The sequence below is a fragment of the Cupressus sempervirens genome, chromosome 3 (assembly GCF_028749045.1).
Source record: "Cupressus sempervirens isolate cs-2001-9-10 chromosome 3, ASM2874904v1, whole genome shotgun sequence".
NCBI lineage: Eukaryota > Viridiplantae > Streptophyta > Pinopsida > Cupressales > Cupressaceae > Cupressus > Cupressus sempervirens.
In genome coordinates, this window is record NC_143120.1 from 624,564,486 (window position 1) to 624,572,494 (window position 8,009).

The following is an 8,009-nucleotide window of genomic DNA, read 5'->3' on the forward strand; positions in this document are numbered from 1 at the left end:
AGTCAAGTCAGAACTTCTTGTTCTCAAATACATCGCCAAATACGCTTCTAAAGTAGAGAACAAATCTGAGAGTTTTGTAAATATGCTATCAAGGATATGTTTAGATGCTAATGAGAAAGATAATGCCATCAAAGCATACCAAAAATTCATGTCCGAAATTGTTTCAGAGCACGATATCAGTGCACAAGAAACATGCCACATACTACAAAAACTTCCTCTTGTCATTTGCAACCGACATTTCATATCGCTTAATGTTGGAAAAATAATATTTCATCGCATTAAACCAATTGTAGATGGACATGAGATACAATCTACCTACATACAAGCCTACATGCAATGACCATCACACTTAGAGAAAATTTCACTCATAGAGTTTGCTAGATCATATACATATTCGGCCAATTGTAAAGGGTGCAAATGGCATCATAGAGATGATAAAACAATTGTTCAAGTCTACCCAAAATTTTATATGTACCACCTGAAGACTCTGAAAATTTTGAACTATTTTGCTGGAGTGAGCTTCTTTTGTACAAACATTTTCGTTCACTCACAAAAGATATAGGTCTTTCAAAAGAAGCAATCATTTCTCATTGGAAGGCCATGCCATTGCAAAAATAAAATGTTTGGCATATTGATCGCAAAGAACAAACTGAAAATGATTTGGGAGAAGATATCGAAAGTGAGGATGAGCCATCTCTACAAGACCCACCCCAATTGAACGAGTGGGAACTTATTTCAAATATGTCTCATTCCAATAATTTTAACTTTAATGAACTTGGCTTGTTGGGTAAACGTGATTTTGACAATAACCACAACTAGGAAGGTCACAATGTTCCTACACAATTGCAGAAAGATGCAAACCAATTTATTCCTAGAACTAAGATATCTCAACAAGCAAATCAACCACCAAAATATGAGTACAATTGCTAGTATGAGTTGTCACCTAAACAACAATTGGCCCTTCAACTAATTTTAGACCATTCCATTGCAAATAAGCATACTGAACCTTTGTACATGCTCTTGCAAGGAACAACAGGAACAAGAAAGTCATATCTAATCAATTGCATACGCACGTCTCTTCAAAATACATCCCCATATGGATTAACTCCTATCCTTGTTCTTGCACCAACTGGAATAGCTGCATTTAATATACATGCAACAACTATACATGTAGCCCTCAAGATACCAATTAGAGAAATGAAACCACTGCAAGGACAAACATTAACAACGTACCAAGAAAAAAAGAAAAACATTAAATATATTTTGATTGATGAGATGAGTTTCATAGGCCCAAAATTGTTACTTAAAATTGATTTGAGATTACGTGAGGCATTTCCCCACCGACAACACATTCCTTTTGGGGGACTATCTATAATTTTAATTGGTGATTTTGCACAACTACCTCCTGTTATGGACAAACCTATTTATGTAGGACAGACAATATCTCAAAATCTTTGACTCAATTTTAATATCATTGTAACATTACAAATAGTATTTAGACAAGATGGTTGTGACCCAACACAAATAAAGTTTTGTCATGCACTACAAAACATGCACAATGCTGAACCAACCGAGGATGACTGAAAATTACTAATGACGTGCACAAACACACACCTTCCACCAACTGAGCAAGCAGAATTCAACCAAGAAATACATTTGTTTGCCACAAATGAACAAGTTGCTATACATAATAAACAAAAACTCAAACAACTAAATGTACCTATTGCACTCTGTGTAGCTATAAATACTCAACGTAATAATGCTGAAACATATACAGATGACCAACTCTCACAAGAATTACTCATATGTAAATTTCAACGGGTCATGCTTACCGCAAACCTATGGATACAAGGTGGCCTTGTCAATGGATCCCTTGGTGTAGTTAAGGACATTGTATATGCCACTTCCTCTAAACCTCCTCAGTTGCCAACATATGTTACTATCACATTTGATAGCTACAATGGGCCTCCATGGGATGTCAACAACTCAAAAACTATACCAATCCATCCAATTACCCGAGGCAACCGTACCCAACTACCACTAACCACTGCTTGGGCTATCACTATACACAAATCAAAAGGCCTAACTTTAGAATGGGCCACAATTGATATAGGTAAAACTAAAAGACAAGGCCTCACCTTTACAGCCATATCAAGCATCAAATCCATACAAGGCCTTCGAATTGAACCTGCCTTCTCATTTGAGCGCTTCTGCAAAATGAAAAAAAACCCCTAGAATATTATTAGAAAGAAAGAAGAAGCTCGATTGTCCTTGCTCTCACTTTGACAAGGTACTTTTTTCGTAATCACTTCCAATTTTCTATAAACTTTTCCTTTAAAAAAAAAAATTACCTTCTCTAAGTATTACATTTGTTTGATGACATTTTTGTCTACTTCTCTTTTACAAGTTCACTATATGCAGCAAGGAGCCGACAAAACTTAGATTGACTTGTCATATAGATGATATATAAATGTAATGTGGGAAAACCTACAAGTAATATCTATACAAATACATTGTACTGTCAAATTTGGCACATTTACTATTACTTTAAAAAAAATGCTTCTATTGAATAGCATGCATGTTGTAAATGACACTTTACAATTTTATTATAATTACTGTTTAGGTTTACACATACATTTCTTGGTAAACATATGTATCAACCATTGTGCATGCTTCAAATAATTTTTTTCCATTTTGTTGTATACTACTCCTTTGCTTCTAAAAAACCATTATTGTTATGCACTATTGGACCACACTAAAAATCATTATTTTCTTGACAAATAGATTTATTTATCGTAAAGAATTATTTGTTAAACCCATTACTATTCTGTTCAATTTCATACAATGATAGTTGTCTAAATTTACGCTATAGGCATATCCCTTGAACCTCTCATAAGTACAAGTGCTAGTTGTATTTATCTATTTCTCGTATCATTTCATAACAATAAATTTAGAAGACTAACCATTTATTTGACTTTGCTTCCATGTACCACCATACAAAAAAGTTATGGTACCAAAGTTATGAGGCCGTCATAAATGGTTTAAGAGTGGGGGCCACTCTTGAACCAATCAGGTACAAGTGCTAGTAAATTTGAAGCACCAAAGTCTTCTTCCACAGTACCCACCGTCACACGTAGCCTTTGTTACACTTTATGCGGTCTTATATTTCCACCTGTTTCGCAATGGTGACCCAGATCCATCAACTACAGAAGGTGCACTAATTAGTCCAACTTTTCTAGTAGGGGAAGTGCAAAAATATGAACAGGGCTTTTCTGATAAGAATTAGGGTGAGAAAAGTGTGCCAAAGAGAGCTGAGAAAAGTGTGCCAAAGAGAGCTGGTGGGATGCGTTATGCCTGGTCGGAATATTAACTTTCTGTGTACAAGTAAAATGCGACTGATTAGACTATTACTCTGTGACTTTTAATTTATTTAACAAACAAATTGTGTAATTCATTTAACAAACAAATTGTGCAATTTATTTAAAATAGAAAAAATCGCATACTTCTCGTCGGTGTAAGAAAATGATAAATTCCATGGTTTTCTTCTTCTCTTGCTCTCCCTCATTTGTCAGAAAACTTTTTTGAAAGTGGAAATGTCTTCCCTGATATTCGTATGCTCAGCAACCTCCATTCTTTATAACGCGTTGCCGTGTCTTTGCCTCCCAAGTAAATCCCTAAGCATGGCCCCCGCAACCAAGTTATTCGTGTTTTCTGTTATTGTAATTATTCCCCTCTTTCTCCTCCCTTTCTGCATTGGATGTATTCCCAGCGAGAGGGAAGCTCTGCTTCGATTCAAAGCCGCCCTAAATTACTCTTCCTGGGAGAAGAACAGAGGAGATTGCTGTCTCTGGCCAGGCATTTCCTGCCATGCCACCACCAATCATGTTGTCTCTGTTGACATGCACGGTTATTCTGGCGGTGGCGTCTTATCTGAGAGCTTGTGCGGCCTCACCTATCTTGCAACCATTCGCCTAACCTTTACGGGGTTGACAGGTACCATTCCTCCCTGCCTGGGAAACCTCTCTTCTCTTTCTGTCCTTGATTTGTCTAACAACAATTTAAAAGGGGAAATTCTCCTCGATAATATTTGTAAGCTCAGCAACCTCAGCATCCTTGATCTTTCAGAGAACCAACTGAATGGAAGCTTACCTTCCTGTCTAGGTAGTCTTCCCTCCCTCACAGAACTGCATCTATCTTATAATAGGCTGTCTGGGAATATTCCATTGTCTTCTTCTCTTGCCACTCTTGATTTGGGCTATAACAGTTTTGAAGGTGAAACTGTCCTCGCTACTGTCTGTCTGCTCAGCAACATTAGTGAGCTTAACCTTTCTTACAACCAGCTGAATGGAAGTTTACCAACCTGTCTCGGAAGTCTCCCTTCTGTGATTCATGTAGAGATCCAAGGAAATCACTTGAGTGGTAAGATTCCATGTTCTGTGGGGAAGATGTCCTCCCTGACATATTTCGATGTTTCTAATAACTCGTTCAGTGGTTCTATCCCAGATTCCTTGGGAAATCTCTCTTTGTTGGAAGAATTGCATCTATCTCACAACAAACTGAGTTGTTCTATCCCAGATTCCCTGGGTAATCTCTCCTTGCTGAATATCCTGGATGTATCTTACAACAAATTGAATGGAACTCTTCCCTCCTCATTTTCAAGGCTCTCCTCCCTTACCAATCTCATTGCTCATGGGAACGCATTCAACCAAAGCATTGCTTCTTCGGTGCTGCCCTCTTCACTTGAAATACTTTATCTATCACTAGACGGCCAACAAGTAATTTCAGAGGCCTTCTTTTACAACCTTACCAATTTGGATAGTCTGGGCTTGTCAAATTGTATACATAATATCAGTACCAGTTGGATTCCCTCATTCCAATTAACTTGGTTGTCTATGATATCATGCAAGGTGGATGGCCCAATCCCGTCCTGGATTTCAACTCAGTTCTCACTTGTAGACTTGGAATTGGTTGACAACAATCTTACTGGAGAAATTCCTTCGTGGGTACTGGGCATGAATCTTCTCTTCATCAATCTTACAACAAATCATCTCCAGGGACAACTTTTGCCAGAAGCAGCAGATGGGAATCCATTGACATCACTGGATTTGTCAAGGAATGAATTGTCTGGTCAGATTCCATCAATTTGGCCTCCTAATATAACAGTGTTGTTGCTCAATGACAATTTGCTGACAGGAAATATTCCTTCGAACATACAGGGTATCTCTTCACTGGAGATTGCAAACTTTGCAAACAATCATTTGAGTGGAATAATCCCTCCAAGCTTTGCCAATTGTTCCAAGCTTGAAAAACTTAATCTGGGAGATAATTATTTCAGTGGAATGATTCCTTATGAGTTTAGTAAGCTCAGTGAACTGCGGTCACTTATGATAAGGAATAATCAACTGAGTGGGCCATTTCCTCTCTCCATATGTAATTGCTCAAAATTATACTTGTTAGATGTTGGCCAAAACTTCTTCAGAGGCCTCATTCCACAGTCAATCGGGAACATTTCACAGTTGAAAGTGTTAGCAATGAGGAAGAATCATTTTTATGGTAGGATTCCTGCTGAGATTGGACGACTGAAGAACCTACAGATCTTGGATCTTTCTTCAAATCGACTTTCGGGCTTGATACCACATACCATTTGCAGTTTACAAGCATTGATGATAGAAACCCATGAGGAATTTTCTACGGTTCAAGTTGAAATAGATGAGCGGTCAGCTGCAGGGTTGTATGCTTTAGACTACACATATAAGAATGGTTTGACTATGAATTCCAAAGGCAGAGATGAGCGGTACACATATATTTTCCCCACCATGATGGCCATAGACCTTGCAGACAATCAATTGAGTGGGCATCTTCCATCTGATTTAGGAAAGTTGAAAGGATTAAAGTTGCTCAACGTTTCAATGAATAATTTTAGTGGTGTTATTCCAAATAGCATTGTACAAATGATTTGGCTGGAAACATTAGACTTGTGAACAAATCATTTTTGTGGACAGATTCCTTTAGATTTTGGTTCTCTGAACTATTTGGAAGCCCTCAACTTTTCCAGCAACCAGCTTACAGGAAGCATACCACAAGGAGGACACATGGCAACATTTAGTCAATTGTCATATTTAGGCAATCCAAATCTATGGGGTTGTCCACTTCGAAAGAAATGTTCTTGGCCTGAATTCACTCCTAGTCCTCCTCAAATCTCTACATCTGATAATGGAGAAGAGCAAAGCGAGGAAAGTGTGTGGTATGACATTGGAGTGGGACTTTCATATGTAGCAAGTTTTACAATAGTCCTAGTATTTATTGTGCTGAAGAAAAAATATTTTGAGAGAGTCGATAGGATTTTGAAAATCCTTTTCCCATGGATCCGCAATTTGACATTGTAAAACTACCCTTTGCTAAGGTGAGCCAATATAAATTAGTATGAAGTATAAACACATTATACTCCAATGGTAGAAGGTATTTACAGGCATTATAATATATTTTAAATTTGTTATGTGCATGTTCTTTTGTGATTGTATATTTACTTAGCAACCATTTAAAATCTTATAAAACTGTCACACCTGTTCTTTCTTGAAATGTATGTTTTTATTAAAAGAAATATTTTTCAGATTTCTCTATAAAGTATTATATTATTACGATTTTTTTTTCAAACGTATATTATTTTCTCTTTTGCATGTTCAAGAGAGTTGCTTTAGATCCAGTGATTGGTGAGAGAGGCTGATATACACAAATATTTTTAGCAAGCTTTTAATTTTGGGGAAATCTCATAGCTAGTTAAACTCAATATTTTCTTTTTGGAGTATGAAAAATTTCTGTAAATTCAAATTTGAGTAATAATTCAGTCACAAATTGAAGAGAGTTTTTTTAATAAGAATTTTTAACTTTTGTGACTGATTTAACATCCATGATTTTTTTTCTATATGTCATCCATTGGCACTCTATTTTGAATAACTCTTTATAATGTAAGATGATAATTACTTTGTTATGTGTGAGGAACATATAACATTATGAAAAAATCTTATAACACTAGAAAAATCCCCTTAATAACTTATAGAATTCTATATATAGCCCTAGTCATGTAAAAACTTATTGATAATGAATTGTTAAATAGAAGCATTACAGTTCTGCAATTTTTGCATGTCTCTACAATTGTTTTTATGGAAGCCAGTATATGGGAATTGATTAGATAGGTTTTTGTTCATAACTTTGATTTCTGATCATAAAGGTTCATGAGTATTGATATGAATAAATACAACTTTAAGATCATATTTTATGACTTTTATTTATTATGAATAAATTGATCAGCTCTTTAGGCTTTGATATTTCATGCCATCTATATCTTCAAATTTAGTTGTTTGCCTATGTGTGCCTCCTGGTTCAATGCAGATTATAGTCTTCTCTTCTTGGCCAAGTTCTATTTCAATGGAGGTTTTTTTACATCAGCAGTTACTTTTGACAAAGCTTTGTAGCTTCTACATGCTTCAATAGTTCTCTTTATGATCATCTTTTGTTCCTATCTTTTGGGGCATTCCCTAGTTTGGAGGCTTCTTTAGTCCTTCACTGATCTTTTCAGCATGTTTTCCATCTGTTTTTGGAGTAGGGTTTTTCCTATGTGGTTTTGTTTATTTCTCCTCTTTTCAAAGATTTGGTTGTTCTTGGGTACCTTAGCAGACCTTGTTTGTCAGAACCCAAATCTATTTTCTATAGTAGTCTCTAGATTTTTAGCTACTCCCTAAGTTTATCTTAAGGAGGGGTGTTAGAGTAATTAGATATTTCCTAATTAACTCTAGTTTCTTAAGCTAAACTTTAGGCATATAATAATTAATTCTTTTATTAATTATTATTACGAAACCTAGGTTGAACCTTTTGTGGGTTTCAATCTCCTTTATAAGGACAATCTCTTGTTATAAATATTTATTGAGACAACTTTTGATAATAGCAATTTCTCTTTTTGCTCATCAAGAATGTCTCATTTATGGATTTGGAAATTCCAACCTCCACAGCTT

General features: G+C 36.0%; 1 pseudogene; it reads left to right on the forward strand.

The window, feature by feature from the left end:
• Positions 1-3,575: 3,575 nt before the first annotated feature.
• LOC149568224 (uncharacterized) lies at positions 3,576-6,450 on the forward strand (annotated as a pseudogene).
• Positions 6,451-8,009: the final 1,559 nt, after the last annotated feature.